The 19,039-nt window shown below is 38.2% G+C and overlaps 1 protein-coding gene and 1 long non-coding RNA gene across 3 annotated transcripts in view; both read right to left on the bottom strand.

Moving 5' to 3' along the window:
- Positions 1 to 19,039, bottom strand: part of LOC136284402 (sorting nexin-6-like) — a 93,157-nt gene that overhangs the window by 23,604 nt on the left and 50,514 nt on the right. The window lies entirely within an intron of this gene.
- LOC136284403 (uncharacterized) lies at positions 2,026 to 4,847 on the bottom strand. Its single transcript, XR_010719193.1, has 4 exons — positions 4,754 to 4,847; positions 4,357 to 4,501; positions 3,511 to 3,663; positions 2,026 to 2,172 (listed from the first exon to the last, which is right to left on the bottom strand). It is a non-coding gene; the product is annotated as an uncharacterized lncRNA (long non-coding RNA).

Raw genomic sequence — 19,039 nt, 5'->3', positions numbered from 1 at the left:
TCCTCACCGTAGAGCATAGGATATGTCCCCTTCCCCACTTCAGTGGGTAGTTATCTAGCAAACTTCCCCATCAGCGAAAGTGAGTGGGGGTCGGGGGTATTAATATAAACACCATTCTAACATCCCTAACGCAAGAAAAAAGTGGATGAAGAGGCAACCTTCGGGCACGCGTGCCTGGCGTGATTACTACAACAATCGAATTTAAATTATGGCCAAGAATATTTCGATCAAAGTCCTTTTCGGAGCAGAAGTACGGATAACACATTAAATTTAAACAGCCTTTTTAACAAGTACAACAGTTAGTTTTGATTTCCGTACAAACGTCAAAATTTCAGCCAGTGTAGCGACAATCTTGTAAGCGTATCGCGTGATACTTTAATTTCTAAATCAGCAATTAAGCTCAGGGTTACTTAAGATTTAGATGTATAATTGAGCGTAGCACGGTAAGGACAGACATGTAGCAAGAATGTTCAAATTGCGCACAGCAGAAGTGATATAGAAAATCAATAATGGTCTGAAATAATCAGATAAGGAATTGTCTAGGGAAATTGTGCGTGCGTGTTTGGGTTGGAACATCTTGTGAAGTTGCTTGATGAGTCATTCGTGCCGAAAATGGTGCGTGCATGCGGGTGTAAATAACAGAAATGTTGATCAGAGTAGAATGGGAAACTTGGGATTTTAGAAAACTTCAAAAACTAATGTCAATCTTGGTTTTACGTAGTTTAGGCCTGTATTTCCGTATTTCAAAATGAAGAGCGTAAGAGCGTATAGGGTTTCAAAATTAAGGGAAAATGCTTATGGAAAACGGTGAATTCGAAAAGATCTCTGATCGACTGCGGAGTTGTTTTTGTCAGTTTGTTTCTACGGTGTTCTCTTAGACAACATACATAGGCAAATTTCAAATTTCAAAACCAGGCAAATTTCAGATTTCAAAACCAGACAAGAAAACAAACAAAAATTGCTTATGCGCAACCAGCCTTCAACTTGTTAAACAGGAACACGAAAGTGGAACCAGAGTGTTACGTGTTGCGACCCTAACAAATAATAATCCAATGACATTGCATCTTTTTAATGGCGTCGATAACCGCAAACGTCACATTTGTGCGTTGATCCATTAAGTGAAAGCTGAGCTGTTTAGTCCGAGGTAGATAAAGAGATATAAAAATCAAAGCACATCAGCTCCCCCCGGTCCTTAAAGCAATATTTCAAGAAATTCTCGAATCGGCAGGAGTGGGTTCTGAGGAGAAGGGAAGGGAGGTTTACTTGCACACCATTCTACATTCCCTCTCTGAATACAAAGTAGACAAAAGACAACATCAAGAAAATATTAAATTTGGCGATTTTCTAACCGTGGTCATGTCTGCTGCGATATTTCAAGTAATTGGAGTAAGCTCTTGGACAGAGGTCAACCATATTCGCATGCCTTCTTCTAGAATTTTCTGCTCAAATTTTTTTTTTTGAACCGCATTGAAACAATTGTTGGAGCAAACAAGGAGAAAGTTATAAATTGAGAGTCTTTTACCGGAGGAAAAACTTTCGAACGAACAATTCAGTATAAAGTTCACAATCTTCCGCAATAACACGTAACTTATAACTTCTTGATCAAAATACACCGCCAGCTAACAGCATATAAGGTTACAAAATTAAGGGAAAATGTTCATCAAAATGCACCGCCAACTAAGAGCGTACAAGGTTAGAAAATTGGGGGAAAATGTTTATGGACAACGATAAATTCGAAAAAGATTTCTAATCCACTGCGGAGTTGTTTTTGTAAGTTTGTTTCTACGGTGTTCCTCTAAACAACATACCTTCGCAAAACGTCCCTAACATCAAAACATACGTAGTGACTAAATCGACAGAGAAAGTTCGTCATCCTTTATCAATCTCGAGATCGAAGACTAGTACTTTATTTCTTGCTGTTGTCCAAAAACAGGTGGATGTTTCGTTTCAGTTTCATAATTAACAAGTCCTGGCCCGCTACAGAAACAACTAAATTACACTATAATACAATGTCCTTACCAGTGAGGCTAATTTCAGTGCCTTGAGGAACAAATAAGGCTGGTAAATGCTATCGTTGGTCTTTCGATCTTTTCACTGCCGCTGTGGATCGTGCTGGCCTGGCTCGAACGAAAAAGACTCTTAGCCTTTTGCTTGCGATCCAAACGTCCCGATCTGTACATCAGAGGGGAAAACAAAGCGCATTAAACGATATTACTTTATCTGATATTGTGCCGTTGTCCTTAAAGCAAGGGATAATTTTCACACCAAAGATTGAACAGCTTTCACGAAATCGTAGCGGAGAAAAATCTGCTTTTCGCTTTTTGCCTTCTTCAGCATTATTATCTAACTAAACGAAGCAGTTCTTCCATTTGACACACTCAGAATATCAAATAATGAAGTCATGAAGTGTATCAAATAACGTCACTTTTAACATTTTCACTAATCGAAAGTGACGATAGTAGAAATCGCAGTACATGTAATTACACCTTTTCGTTAAATCTGTTTTATTAAGCTCCATCTCCTCCAGGTATGTCGTATCAATATAAATATTCTAGAATACATGCTCGTTGATTTTTCGTTTGAGACGAGTTTTACCTGGTACACATAACTTTCATGTAAGAGAATAAAGTATACTTACCATTGTCAAAGTTTTATAAACCTTATAGTGAAGTATGCGTTATGTAGTCAACAGAACACCCGAGGAACTCAAAAGTGAAAGCTAATCTGGCATTGTCGCAATGCATATTATTCATATCCCTAAATAGCCGCACCCTGCCGGTATTATATCAATTGTTTTACCGAAAACTATTGAATTCGCTTTGGTTTAATCATTGGTCAAGTTTTTGCTCCCCGCAAAAGCACACAATAACGTGCCTTGACCCGTTAATCTTCATTGGTTTTCAAAGTTAATTTGTTCTTCAAAAGTCATTCATTCTAGAATGTATGTTTGTTGATTTTCCGTTTGAAACGAGTTGTATCTGCTCCACATTACTTTCATGTAAGTGAATTGAGGTACATTTACCGTTGTTAAAGTTTTAGAAACCTTTCAGTGAGGTATGCGTACTACATTTGCGATAAAGAGCATTGGCCGCTTTCTGAAGTCAACAAAACACTCGAAGAACTCGAAAGCGAAAGCTAATCTGGCGTTGTCGCAATGCATATTATTCACATCCCTAAATAGCTGCGCCCTGCTGGTATTATATCCATTGTTTTACTGACAACTATTGAATTCGCTTGGGCCTCATCATTGGTCAAGTTTTTGCCCCCAGCCAAATAAAACAGCAATGTGCTTTGACTTGTTGATCTTCATTTAGTTTTTAAAGCTAATTCGCTCTTCAAAAGTTGGTAAAAAATTCCTCGCAATAGACATCATTTCACATTGCCCACATAAATGAAAAGTAGATACTTGGTTTTCAAAAAGCCGTTAGATGTTTCGTTTCAGTTTCAAAATTAACAAGTCCTGGCCCGCAACAGAAACATCTAAATTACACTATAACACAATGTACTTACCAGTAAGGCTAATTTCAGCGCCTTGAGACTGAATAAGGCTGATCAAATGCTATCGTTTTTCTTTCGGCCCTTTAACTGCCGCTGTGGATCGTGATGGCCTGGCCCGCACGAGGAAGACTCCTAGCTGTTTCCTTGCAATCCAAACGTCCCTATCTGTGCATCATAGGTGAAAAGAAGCGCATTAAACGATAATACTTTATCTAATATTGTGCCGTTGTCCTTAAAATAATGGTTAACATTTTTCACAAAAAATTCTGCAGCTTTAACCAAATCGTACCGTGCGTAATCTACTTTCTGCTTTTTGCTTTTTTTCAGCATTATTATCTAACTAAACATAGCAGTTCTCTCATTCGTTTGACACACTCAGAATATCGGAGGATGAAATCATAAAGTGTATCAAATAACGTCACTTTTAATAATATTTTCACCAATCGAAAGTAGCGATAGCAGAAATCGCAGTGAAAGCGAAAGCTAATCTGGCGTTGTCGCAATACATATTATTCACATCCCTAAATAGCTGCGCCCTGCTGGTATTATATCAATTGTTTTACTGACAACTATTGAATTCGCTTGGGCCTCATCATTGGTCAAGTTTTTTCTCCCAGCAAAATAACACAGCAATGTGCCTAGACTTGTTGATCTTCATTTAGTTTTTAAAGCTAATTCGCTCTTCAAAAGTTGGTAAAAAATTCCTCGCAATAGACATCATTTCACATTGCCCACATAAATGAAAAGTAGATACTTGGTTGTCCAAAAGCCGTTAGATGTTTCGTTTCAGTTTCAAAATAAGCAAGTCCTGGCCCGCAACAGAAACATCTAAATTACACTATAACACAATGTACTTACCAGTAAGGCTAATTTCAGCGCCTTAGACTGAATAAGGCTCGATAAGACGATGATGAATAACCACAGTTTTTTTCGTACGAGATGAGATTTGTCAGTCAGCAAACGAAGAATCGTAAAACTTCCGTCCAGTTAAGAGACCATAGTTCTGCAAATGAACGAAGGACAAATTCCTAGATTGTTGTATGCAAAACGAAATTGACGTATAATTTGATAAATTATTATAACGAAATTGAATTAAACTCGTTTAGAGAGCCGTTAAGGTTTGCAGTTTGAGTCTACGAGCAAGAATTTGTGGCAACATCCTTCATGGATCTTACACTGAGCTTTGATCTTGTTGCAATCAAACATTTGTTGGAATTTGCTTCTCAAATCTAGATTACAAGTGATTTACACTTACTTCTTTAACGATTTCTGTTTCTGTTTCTCTTTAAGGAACTGTTGAGGGAACACGTCGTCGTTTTCAGTCAGCAAAGGCACTGCTCAGAAGCAACCATGCACGAAAGTTCAACCAATTTGCATATCGCAGCATCTCTGATGACATTGTGATGACTTTTAAGTCAGCAGCAGACAGATTTGCGCCTGATCTCATTAAAAAAGAATCCAGGCCATTCAAACAGCAGACGACAAAATTGTAGATAGGGGTAGGGTTAGGAAGAGGAGGATCATGGAAGGAAGTTAAGTCGTTTCGTACCTAAAATTCTAGACAACCAGGGATATTAAAGGAAGAGTCATTCTTATAGCCTGGGTGGGCTGTAGGAAATTTGTTTTCTTAGGGGAGAGGGTGGGATCGCATGGGGGAACGGAAGGTCGTCGAAAGTCGTCTCTGACAGAGTTAAAAAGAGGACTATAGAAGATTGACTGCACATTAGGGGGATCAATAGAATACCACGGAGCTTCATGGAGGGAACAAGTAAATTTTATTGTTACAAAACCAAAATACTCCGCTCCACACGACTGGTGGGGGAGTCACCGATTTCAAACCGCAAGAGCTTTGGTAGAGTTTAAACGACAATTAGCATCGTACATGGCCCATTCTACGTTAAACAAATTATTACACTAGGAAAACAGTTTTCATCAGAATAATAAGTATATTCGCATTTAAGTCAACTGAAAACGTCAAGTTCTGCCCTTACAGGTAAAGCTATTCAAACAAAAACCTACCATCGCTATACCTAATACAAATTACAAAAGCTTTTCAACACAAAGGAAATCAGTTTTTTGGTTGGTACTTTTCAGAGGATTGAAAAGGAAATTTTTTTATCCATGTCTGTTACTGCGAAAGTATGTAGAAAACTTTACATATTTGAAACCCATTCATTCAGATTTAATAAAAATATTATTTTATAAAAAGACGTGAAGAAATTAATTCACTCTTTAGTATAATGGTGATCTGCATGAAAAAGCATAAAGTTGAAAATTCACCTTGTTAAGTGTTTATTGAATGTTCTTGGGCCTTGATTCAAGGCTGGTAGCCATCACAAAATCGAAAAATTACTTTCTGTCATCAAATATTTGCTAATTAAATTTCAAGTCATTGCTGGATTTTTGCCACCATTTCCAGCCAATTTACAATGGTAATAGGACTGAGTGGAGTCTAATTCCATCTGTTGTTATCATACACGTGATTAACAAACTTAGACAAAAAAGAAGAGACCAATTTGTCAATCTGATGATGATCAATATGATTAGAGAAAGAATTGGACGACAAGAAGTCCTGTTACCAATTAATATTAATTGCTACAATTTCCGAAAACAGCAAATACATTTAGGTCAAATATCCCTGGTAGAGACAATGTCTAAAGCAAAAAATATGTCTCCATTTTGGAAATTCTTAATTTTTTTTGGATAAGTGGTTGTTGCTATGGTTATTGTGATTGACTCCGTGATTGGTGGATTTGGCTGAGTGGACTTGTATGATTCGTTGCTTCAACTGTCCAATTACAGGTGTCCGATTACAGCCAACTGTCCAATTACAGCTGTACAGAATGAGAAGTAAAAAATTAAAGCAGCTCATGCACCAATCACATTTGAAGAAAGTATAATGGTTGTGATTATTGCCTAAATAGCCTGTTCCAGACATTCAGTTGGTAAAACAAAGTGTGATAGTAAACAGAGCTATTATAGCAGAGAAGTGAAAAAGCGAGGGAGGCTTGGGTTGTGTCACTTAATGAACCCCACCTGACCCAACCTCTCTTCCTGTTTCACTTTTTCACTCCAGTCTTCACTCCCTTTTACTAACTGAACGCCTGGAGTGAGCCAATGCCTGAAACGACCTTACATCAATTTAAAAATTATTTTTGTATTGTCTGTGTCAAATTAACATAATCTTATTTCATAAAGAAGGTTAGCAATAAATTTTGGCCACCCAAATTTACAGTACCGTCTATTTTCTCTGCACCCATTGATTAAGAAGATTTTTTCATGTCATTCAATAGTTTAGCCAAAATGGCGTAGGTATCTCTTCCATTCTTTAACCGCGATTCAGCGTACTGGATAAGACTGGCTTGCAGGCTCAACACCCTTTGCCTATTGTAACGGATCACCTATATTTAAATTAAAAACAAAAAAAACAAAAATTAAAATCAATCGAGTAAGCACATTGTCTACTGTAGTTAGAGCCAAATGACAATTTCTTTTTATGTGCCCCTAACAATTATCTAGATCATCTGACATTTCTCCTCTGTTTATTACGCCGGCGCAAAGGATTCATTGTAAACCACGGAAAATGGTCGAAAATCAAATTGTTGATGAGCGATTTTGCCACTTTGGCATCTCAGAGGTTAATGGTACTTGCTCATCACTTTCGAGTTAGCCAGTCAGTGTGCACGAAAAACACTATTCACTTGTGTGGTATAAACTAATTTTTTTGATATTCAGGTTTTAACATGAAAATGGCACAAATATTCATGTTATTGCTTGATATGTGTCTTACATGGATGACTTTTTGTTGTAGTTTGGTTATTTTTGGCTTTTCTTTTCTTTCATTTTTAGATTTGCAGTGATCCTGAGCTTTTCTCAGGCTGTGATAATGCTCTCATCCCACCCCACCCCAAAAGATAATAATCACCTCCTTTTCCTTTCCCTAACCCCACCCATAAAAGGAAGGCCGGTATCCTTTACAGAGTTAAATAAGATACGAGTTTTCCAATACATATTTCACATACCTTAATTGGCAGCATCCATGTATCTGGAATAAAGTTCTAAAGAAAAACCTAATGTGATGTCATCAGTAGTGGACATAACATTCAGTGATTCCTGAAGAAAGAAGAGGACACACACAAATAAGACAAAACAAATTAAACTCTTGGAATTGAAAAATACTGCCAGCAACACTAGATCCTGTCTAAAAATACTACCATACCTTGACACCAATTAGTGCATTTGAAAAAGGCACAAAACTCAGGTGAAGCTAAAAATAGTTTTTAAAATTTAGTTGTTACTGTAGCCGGCCATGACTTGCTAGGTTTTGAAACTAAAACTAAACATATACTAGTCTTCTATCTCAAAATTGATAAAGGATCAGGAACTTTCTTGTCGATTTAGTCATTGCGTATGTTTTGATGTTGGGGAAGTTTTACGAATGTATCTTGTCTACGACAACACCGTAGAAACAAACTGACAAAAACAACCCCACAGTCGATTGAGATGTTTTTCGAACTCACCGTTGTTTATAAAAAATTTTTTCCCTAATTTAGTAACCTTATACGCTCTTTGCTAGCTGTGCATTTAGAAAATCGCTGAATTGAGTATTTTCTTGGGGCTGTCTTTTGTTTGCTTTGTATCCAGAGAGGGAATGTAGAATGGTGTGCAAGTAAACCCCCCTTCCCTTCACCCCAGAACCCACTCCTACCGATTCGAGAATTTCTTTAAATATTTTCTTAAAGACTGGGGGGGGAGCTGGTGTGCTTTGCTTTCCCACTTTGTAACGTTTTTACTTACATCGAACTAAACAGCTCAGCTTACACTTAACGGATCAGCGCATAAATGTGACGTTTGCAGTTATCTACGCCACCAAAAAACACGCAATGTCATCGGATTACTATTTGTTAGGGTCACAATACGTAACACACTGGTTTTAATTTCGTGTTCCTGTTTACGAGTTGAAGGCTGGTTGCGCATGAGCCATTTTTGTTTCTTTTCTTGTGTGGTTGAAATTTTGACTCTTACACGGAAATCAAAACCGATTGTTTTACTTATTCCATAGATTCTTTGAAAAAAGATTATTAAAGTCTGTTAAAAAGGCTTTTTAAAATCTCATGTTTTATCCTTGTTGCTGCTGTGAAAAGGAGTTTGATCAAAACATTCTTGACAATATTTTAAATTCGATTGTTGTAGTAATCAAGCCAGGCACCAGCGTCAGAAGGTTGCCTTTTATTTCGGTTTTTTTCTTGAGTTAGGAATCTTAGAATGATTTGTATATTAATGCCCCCCTCCTTCCCCCCTTCCCCCCCTCCTCTTCACCTGATGGGGGAATTTTCTGGAGAAATACCCACAGGACCGTGGACCCAGGGAGGGGTGATACCCCATACCTGAAGGTGAACAACTCCTTTAGTCTCCTCGTTTTAGTCAATCAGTCCTTGGTCATTCTGAAAAAAGGAGTTTGATCTAAATTTGATCTAGATAGAGAGTTTGATCTAGATCTTTGATCTAAACATTCGATAACAGGACAATAAAACATTGTTGGCCTCTGTTCAAGATTTCACATTTTCTTGCTTGATGGATGTCACGCCAGATATGCGTACAGTCAGCAAATCACCAAAATTTAGTATTTCCCCGATGCTGTTTTATTATCTACTTTCCATTTATGTGGGCAACGTGAAATGGTGTCTTATGCAATGAATTTCACACCGAATTTTGTAGAGCGGATTAAATGTATTTGTTGTTTTCGGAAGTTATAACAGTTATGATTAATTGGTAACAGGACTTGTTGTCATTGAATTCTGTCTGTAATCATACTCATGATTGACAAATTGGACTCCCACCTTGCAGTCATCAAATTTTTTCAATCACTTGTATGATTACAGATCAAATTGGACTCGACTCAGTCCTATTACCATTATAAATGGGCTGGAAATGGTGGCAAAAATCTAGCAATGACTTGAAAATTAATCAGCATATATTTAGTGACAGGAATAAATTTTTCAATTTTTGTTAAGGCTACCAGCCTTGAATCAAAGCCCCAAAACATTCAATAACCACTTAACATGGTGAATTTTCAACTTTATCTTATTTCAGATCTTTTACTGCAGATCACAATTAAACTGAAAAGTGAATGAATTTCTTTACATCTCATAAAAGAGTATTTTTATTAATTTCGAATGAATGGGTTTAAAATGTGCACAGTTTTCTACATACTTTCAGAGTATTGGACACTATGGAAAAAATTCCTTTCCAATCCTCTGAAAAGTACCCAAAAAATTGATTTCGTTTGTAGTGAAAAGCTTTTAAAATTTGTATTAGATATAACGATGGTAGGCTTTTGTTTGAATAGCTTTATAATTACCTGTAAAGGCAGAACTTGACATTTTCAGTTGACTTCAACGCAAACATACTTCTTATTGCAAACATACTTCTTATTGTGATATTTAATTATTTGTTTTATCTTAGAATGGGCCATATACAATGCTACTTGTCTTTTTAGCTCTACCAAAGCTCTTGCGTCTCGAAATAGGTGACTCAAGCAAGCGGCTAGGAGTCTTCTTCGTGCGAGCCCAGCCATCAAGATCCACAGCGGCAGTGAAAAGATCGAAAGGGAAACGATAGCGTTTATCAGCCTTAGTTGTTCCTCAAGGCACTGAAATTAGCCTCGCTGGTAAGTGCATTGTATAGTGTAATTTAGTTGTTTCGGTAGCGGGCCAAGACTTGCTAATTTTAAAACTGAAACTAAACATCCACCTGTTTTTGGACAACATTAAGAAATACATTAGTCTTCGATCAAGAGATTGTGGTTTAATGCGCTTGTTTTCACCTCTGATGTACAGATCAGGACGTTTGGGTTGCAAGCAAACGGCTAGGAGTCCTTCTTCGAGCGAGCCCGGCCACACGATCCACAGCGGCAGGGAAAAGATCGAAAGACAAACAATAGTATTTATCAGCCTTAGTTGTTCCTCAAGGCACGGAAATTAGCCTCCCTGGTAAGGACATTGTATTATAGTGTAATTTTATTAATTTAATTGTTTCTGTAGCGGGCCAGGACTTTTTAATTATGGAACTGAAACGAAACATCCACCTTTCTTAGGACAACAGCAGGAAATACAGTACTAGTCTTCGATCTTGAGATTGATAAAGGATCATGAACTTTCTTGTCGATTTAGTCATTCTGTATGTTTTGATGTTGGAGAAGTTTTGCGAATGTATGTACGAGGACACCGTGGAAATAAACTGACAAAAACAACTCCGCAGTCGATCAAAGATCTTTTCGAATTCACCGTTGTCCACAAACACTTTCCCCTAATTTTGTAACCTTATATGCTCCTATCTGGCGGTGTATTTTGATGAATAAATTATAAGTTGTGTTGTTGCTGAAGATTGTGAACTTTATACTGAACTGTTCGTTCGAAAGTTTTTCCTTCGGTGAAAGACTCTCAATTTAAAACTTTATCCTTGTTTGCTCCAACAATTGTTTCAATGCGGTTCAAAAATAAAATTTGAGTGGAACATTCTAGAAGAAGACATGCGAATATGTTTGACCTCTGTTCAAGAGCTTATTCCAATTACTTGAAATTTCACACCAGACACGACTACACTTAGAAAATTGCCAAATTGAGTATTTTCTTAATGTTGTCTTTTGTCTGCCTTGAATTCAAAGAGGGAATGTGGAATTGTGTGCAAGTAAACCCCCCTTCCCTTCTCCTCAGAACGCACTCGTGCCGATTCGAGAATTTCTTAAAATCTTGCCTTAAGGACCGGGGGCGAGTTGATGTGCTCTGCTTTTTATAATTTTTTTACCTACATCGGACTAAACAGCTCAGCTTACACTTAACGGTTCAACGCACAAATGTGACGTTTGTGGTTATCGACGCCAATCCAAAAGACTCAATGTCATTGGCTTATTATTTGTTAGGGTCACAATACGTAACACACTGGTTTCACTTTCGTGTTCTTGTCTACGAGTTGAAGGCTGGTTGCGCATGATCAATTATTTGTTTTTTGTCTTGTCTGGTTGAAATTTTGAGGCTTACACGGAAAATCAAAACCAACTGTTGTACTTACTGCATAGATTCTTTTTAGAAGATTTTTACAGTCTGTTAAAAAAGCTTTTTAAAATATGTTTTATCCTTGTTTCTGCTCTGAAAAGGACTTTGATCAAAACATTCTTGAATATAATTTAAACTTGATTGTTGTAGTAATCACTTAAGGCACGCGTGCCTGAAGGTTGCCTTTTTATCCGCCTTTTTCTTTAGTCTATGCTGTTACAATGGTGGTTATATTAATGCCCCCCTCCCCCCCTCCCACCCACTTTCGCTGCTAAACGAGTTTTCTAGAAAAATACCAATAGGACCGGGGAAGGGGTCATATCTCTTACCCTAAGGTGAGCAAACCCTTTGTTGTCCTCATTTATGGATTCGTAAATTGCCCTCCTGAAAAAGACTGATCAAAACATTCTATAATAAATTCATAATATATAAATATAATACATTCTATAAATAGGAGAAAGAAATATTGTTGACCTCTGTTCAAGATTTCACATTTTCTTGCTTGAAAAATGTCACGCCAGATATGCGTACAGTCAGCGATTCACCAAAATTTAGTATTTCCTTAATGCTGTTCTATTATCTACTTACCATTTATATGAGCAATATGAAATGGTGTCTAATGCGAGGAATTTTTCCACCGACTTTTATGAGGGGAATTTAAATTTGAAAAACAATTAAGGTTACTGGGTCGAGGCACATTGTTGTGTTATTTTTCTGCGAATTCAGTAGTTGTTAGTAAAACAATTGACAGGATACTTGCAGGGTGCAGCTATTAAGAGCGGTGAATAAGGTGCATTGCGACAAAGCCGGATTAACTTGCGTTTTCAAGTTCGTTTAGTGTTTTGTTGACTATAGAACTTGGCTTACATTCGTTGCCGCAAATAAAGTATGCATACCTCTCTAAATGTTTTCGTAACTTTGACAACAGTAAATATACCTAAATTCACCTTCATCAAAAGGGTTAGTAGCAGATACAGCTCCTCTTAAGTGAAAAATTCATAAGCGAACTTTCGGCGCAAAATTATTATGTTGATGCCATATTCGATGTTAAGAGATTAGACAATTATTTAGAGGAGAATGAGCTTGATGAGATTGTAACAAGATGAAATTTCATGTCGATCACTGTGATTTCTTCATCGTCCTTGGCACAAGTTACTCTAAATCAATGAAAAAGTTATTGATGTTATTTTTATACGCTTTATGATTCTTTCTGATAGTCAGAGTATATCAACTGAACGAATGAATTGCCATGTTAAGCAGGAAAGCAAATTTAAAATAAGGAAACGCGGATAATCCTCGCTTCAATTTTATGAAAGCTCCAGACATTTTGGTGGGAGAACTATCTCTTGTTTTCAGAGTTCTTTGAGAAATACCAGTTGCGGAAAGACTGCAACAGCTGAGCAAACAAGACTTCAAAGCATATGAGATGCTGTGTCCGTGAGATCACGGAGGAATAAACAGCAACACAAAGTAAATTCCTTGAATCACTTACTCTTTTCATTAAGTGTCTTCTTCAGTGGCCTTATTCCAAATGTCAACACTTTATAATAGGTCGCGTATTATTTCGTATGGATCTCGTGGCTTAATCTGGGGAAAGATTTTCTACTATGACTATATTCATCGAAGTCTGCCCTTCATTTTGACTTTTCTTCAACGATCAAATCTTTCAGGTGAGAGCAACCAAACGCACCCAAGAGAAACTTAACTATCTTGTCTCAATTGACGCAACCCAGTAACCTACCCAGTAAAGTAATTACTTTAGCGAATCAAGAGAAATGGCCTGGTGGTATGAAATCATATTCATCCGATCAACGCTTTAGAAGTGTTGTCCTTTGTATTTGAAATTTCTCGAAGTTTTTTTTGCTGGTCAATTTAATCTTCTGGATTACCCCCTCTCAAGTGAGCCACGAATTTTGTACACTTTGGAAAGGCGAAAGAAGTTTGGAAATAATCTTGACTAATGGGTCACAGCACATCAACAAACTACACTCAATACTTCTCAACTTCCATGTAGCCCTGCGTCTGTTCAGTAAGAAATCACAGATGAAATCAAAATGTGGTGAGAACAAAAAAGTGGCACACGAAGCGCAGCCGAGTGTGTCACTGATGTTCTTACCACGTTTGTGATTTTTTCTGTGATCTATTACTGTAAAGAACTAAGGCAACATGGATTATATTTGTTTTATATAATAAATGCATTGTCCTCCAACAGATAATAGGTAAGAACCAAACACGATGCCTGCCCTTTTCCCTATGATATTTAAAAAAAAACCCTTCGGATACTTTTACCGCTGGTGCAGCTTGAAAAGCACGCGATACTAAATTGCTCATCCTTTGATTGCAGACAGTTCAAGTGTTCCCAAGGTTTCTCAAAGTTCTAGAACGGTATGTATTATCTAACTCACTGATTCCAAGTAACCTTTTAAACGGAAGTCAGTTGAGTGACATGAGACTTACGCATTCACGGGAAGGTTAAGATTGAAAAAGGAGACGTGATAATTAGAGTGGCAGGTTTGTGGAGAGATTGTTCGAAGTTTGTGACGTGGTGAACGTTGATGATAAACAATAAAACAAGGATTGGACGATTGAGGGTAGAGTGTACCCCAAAGGCTCGGTACAAATTTTCTCTGAATCTATTTTTGTTTCCGATCTTTAGCATCAGAGTGATCATTTCTTTCCTTTCGCCGAGAAACCACGGGTTACGATTTCACGCAAATTAAAGTTAACTGTCACGTTCGGTGTGTATCATCATCATCATCGTCATCATCGCTCGTTAGGCCACATTCCAGCTCCTCCACCTCACTTTGCCTCTTCCTCTTTCGACAGTCCTTCTCCAAGTGGTCATTGGTCTCCCTCTTATCTTTGGACCTGGTTTCCACTCTAATGCCGTAAAACGGTCGTTCGCACCCTCTCTCCCGAGTACGAGTCCTAACCAGTTCCACCTTCTTCTTCGCACCTCGCAGCTAATTTCATTGATCTCTGCCATTTCAACAGCTCTCTTATTTGTCATTCTATGCTGCCATATAATCGTCAGTTTCCGTCTTAGGCATTGACACTGGAAACTGTTCAGTTTTCCTTCACCGATCTTGGTAATCTTCCATGTTTCCCAACCATAAAGCAAAACCGGTCGGACTAAGTCTTAACAGGCCTATCTTGGTTCTCCTCCTTATCCCTCTGGCTGCCCACACCTTCCATAGCCTCTGGAATGCATCTCGTGCTTTTTGCGGTCTGTTCCTAATATCTCCACTGCGTCTACCTTCTTTGTCCACAATGGCTGCTTCTTCCGTCAATCTCCGTGTCTTCACACCCAAGTCTTTAAACTTGGATGAAAGTAGAGCGATGTCGTCCGCAAAATCAAGATCCTCCGACACTGTTGTTAAATTCCATCCTATCTCTCTTCTCTTGTCTGCTGTTGTCTTCCTCATGATCCAATCCATGGCCAGTAAGAATAAGAATCCTGACATAACACATCCCTGCTTTACTACTGACTAAATCTTGAACCAGTCTGATATCTCACATCCGTCGATTACGGCGCAATTAAACCCTCCAGATATGCCTACTATGACGCTCACCATCTTGCGCGGAATTCCATAGCTCCCCATGATGTTCCACAAGCTTTCTCTGTGAACCGAATCGAAGGAAGTGGTGGAAGTCCACTAAGTGCGTGTACAGACTCGCACTCCAGTCGTTTACCTGCTCTGAGATGTTAATTTTTTAATTATAAGGATCTGTTCAGTTGTACTGTCATTTGGTCTAAAGCCAGCCTGCTCTTTTTGAAGCGTCTTGTCTACACCTCTCTTGATCCACCCTAGCAGCATCCTGTGGAATATTTTACTGATGATGGGTAGCAAAGTCACTCCTCTCCATTTGTTGCAATCACGAAAATCACCTTCCTTCATTTCCATCTATTTCCTCAATCTACTCCAGTTCTCCTGTTTCTTCATTCTCTCCCACTGGATTTGTTGGGTCATGTCTGTTTAAAATTTCACTCAAATGCTCAACCATCTCTGCAATCTTTCTTTTGATTCTGTCTCAATCATCCCTTGTTTGTCTTTCACACATATTTTTTGCCTCCTCCGCTCTTGGTTATGCTGTATAGCTCGATTAAGGCGCATTAAAATCCTTTGTATATGCCTACTATCACGCTCATTATCTTGCGCGGAATTCCATAGCTCCCCATGATGTTCCACATGCTTTCTCTGTGAACCGAGTCGAAGGATGTCTTAAGCACCTCCTGTTTGTCTTTTACACCTACTTTTCGCCTCCTCCGTTCCCCGGTTATTGTCCTGGCTATGCTGTATAGCTCCTTGTTTCTACCATCCTCACCAGCCTTTTCCCCTCTCCTCCAACCAATTCCTCTTATCCTCCCCAGCACTATGTTTCACTTCCTTTTCTTTCGCACTATACTCCTCTCTCCATCGCTGTTTTAGTCGTTCCGTTCACGCACCCTCTATTTTAAGTTTTGCCTCTTTCCCTTCCTGAATTTTTCCCGCCGGCTTTGGCCCAAGAGCGTCATTACGGCCCCAGCAGCAACACCCCCGGTTTGAGTTGTATTGTCAATGCATCCGGCTTCTGTAACATGTGTTTCTTTCTACGGGGCAGGGTCGTTAACCTTGCGTCCATCCTCCAACTTGAGGTCCAGGGGATCACTCTTAGTCTGGTTTTTACCTTTCGACATGTTCGGCATGGGTGACTCTACCAGGAGTGTAGGACTGCAGCCAATCGCATTGGCTGCAGTCCTAATTTCAATAGATAGATAGATAGGATAGAAATAATCCTATTGGGTACTAACATAGCTATGGTTTTAATAGGATGTAACTGATAATGGCCACTGTGTTGAAGTACACCACAGAGCAACTGAATTACTACAGGATTTGTTACGTTGTCACTGACATACTAACTGAGGGTCTGCGAACCATCCTCAAACAAGAATGGGACAATCGATACAAGACAACAACGGGAGAATGGAAAGATCAACCCAAAAATGGAATGGACTTCTGGAATGGCGAGTCTACTCGAAACAGAAAAAGAAACGCTGGGCTGTTGACAAATTACTTCTCACACTGCAACTCTGATTGACAACATTTTTTCTAACCATGTCGAGCACAGTTATTTGAAGTCTGGACTATTAATAACGGATATTTCGGACCATCTGCCTATCTTTTCCATTTGCTTCGATCATAAGTGTACCCGCGAACACCAAGAGAACATATTTGTCCGTGACAAAAGCGAGCTAAACATTTCCAACTTCCTAGAGGAATTAGATTGTATTGATTGGCTCAATATAGACGGGTATAATGATCCTAAAATCTGCTACAGCAAATTTCTTGAGCGATACACTAAAGCTTACGAAACACATTTTCCTTTGAAGAAACTGAAGCGTCGCCTTCACTTTAGGAAACCGTGGATATCCCAGGGCTTACTTAAATCTGTCAAGCAGAAAAACAAACTATACAAGCAGTATATTTCAAAACCCCTCTCTCTGGAACGAAGCGAAATATAAAACATATAAGAACAAACTGAATCACTCCCTACGAATCGCGAAACGTTTATATTATGATAAGAGGCTAAGCGAGTCAAAATCCAATATAAGAGCCACTTGGCGTCTGCTTAATGAGGTCCTAAACAGCAAGAAATTGAGACCTAAACCCAACTCTGTGTTTAAGGTTGATGATCAAGATATTTCTGGCCCAATGGAGATTGCTAATCGATTTTGTCATTACTTCAGCAATATTATACCAAACCTCGCTAAACGAATTCAATCTACGACCTCGTATAAGAATTTTCTTCCTGGTCATTTCTCTCAGTCAATGTTCCTAAATTTAGCAACTCAGGAGGAGATTATAGATATCGCATCTACGTTTCCGGCGGGAAAATCGGCTGGGTATGACAATATCCCTATGTCTATCATAAAGCGATCTATATGCAGCGTTTCCTCTCCATTAACACACATTGTAAATCTCTCCATTACTCATGGTATCGTTCCGGATGAATTGAAAATTGCTCGTGTCATACCTATTTTTAAATCAGGTGACAAAGCTCTCTTCAGCAACTACAGACCTATTTCTGTTCTACCGTGCTTTTCAAAGTTTTTGGAACGAATAATTTACAACCGTATTATAAATTATCTCAATGACTCCGATGTCTTATGTGATAATCAATATGGCTTTAGAAAAAATCGCTCTCCTAGCCTTGCGCTTATCGATTTGTGTTTGCAGCAAACCGGCTCTCCTTGAATTTAGCCAAGACTAATTTTATGGTATTCAAGCCTTGGAAGAAGCAATCCTTTGAATTTCAAGTTTTCATAAATGAGCAGCCTACTCTTCGTGTTTCTGAGACCATGTTTTTGGGTGTTTTATTAGATGACAATTTGACCTGGAAATCGCATATATCCTTAACAGCAAATAAATTATCCAAATCTATAGGTATTATTCATAAATCTAGGTTTTTTTTTTCTCTACTCACTCCCTTCGCACTTTATACAATTCTATGATCCTTCCATATTTGTATTATTGCAATTTAGCTTGGGCTGGTACCTATAAGTCAAACCTTCAAAGAATTGTAACCTTACAGAAACGTGCGTTAAGATTAGTAAGCAATTCTACATACATTGCCCATACTGGCCCTATTTTTAAGGAACTTAAACTCTTAAAATTTCATGATATCCATTTGTTTCAATTAGGTACTTTTATGTTTTCATTCGAGAACTCTACACTCCCTTCCAAATTCAATAACTTTTTTTTACTGAATAGTCAAATCCACAATTATAATACAAGGAATGCTCAGTTTGCCACTGTGCAGAACGAACACCAGGAAGTTTTCAATTTACTTTCAAGTCCAAACTTTTACAATTCGCTAAATTCTGACATAACTAGTTCTCCCTCCTCCCCTTCTTTTAAAAGAAAGCTTAAGGAATTTCTTCTCTCTAGGTATTAGCTTCTGTAAGGCAGTAATTCTTAACTAACTTACTTAATATGAGTGTGCGTGTGTGTGTGTGTACGTGTGTGCGGTCAAAGTTAATTACCATAAGTCCATATTGTAATTCTAATATAAGATTAGTTATTTTAAGTGAGAAAGCCTGACTTGTTATAAGCCTCGTGGTTTCTTTCAGGTTTTCTCGCCATTTATTTTCTGTCATCAATTTTCTTCATTTTTTTTTCCATCTGTAAATGTCGTATATGGCAAATAAATATTGTATTGTATTGTAGTGACAACCATGAAGAATGGCGATAGAGCTGAATGGGATTGTACCATGCTGTTTTACGCTGTCCTGTATTCAGATTGCATATACTCTCTCAATCCATCAATTAGATCAAATGTGGACGACCTAAGGAAATTTCGAAATGAAGAATTTGCACATACGCCTCGGGGCCAGCTCTCCAACGGAGATTTCCAAACTGTCATTACAAAGGTTAAAACTGCATTCCACGCACTCGGTCTCCCGTCATTGAAAATCAACGAAGTTCAAAATCAGACAAACTTCTTAA

This window comes from Pocillopora verrucosa, chromosome 11, assembly GCF_036669915.1.
Source record: "Pocillopora verrucosa isolate sample1 chromosome 11, ASM3666991v2, whole genome shotgun sequence".
NCBI lineage: Eukaryota > Metazoa > Cnidaria > Anthozoa > Scleractinia > Pocilloporidae > Pocillopora > Pocillopora verrucosa.
This window is presented reverse-complemented; position numbering and strand designations above follow the sequence as displayed.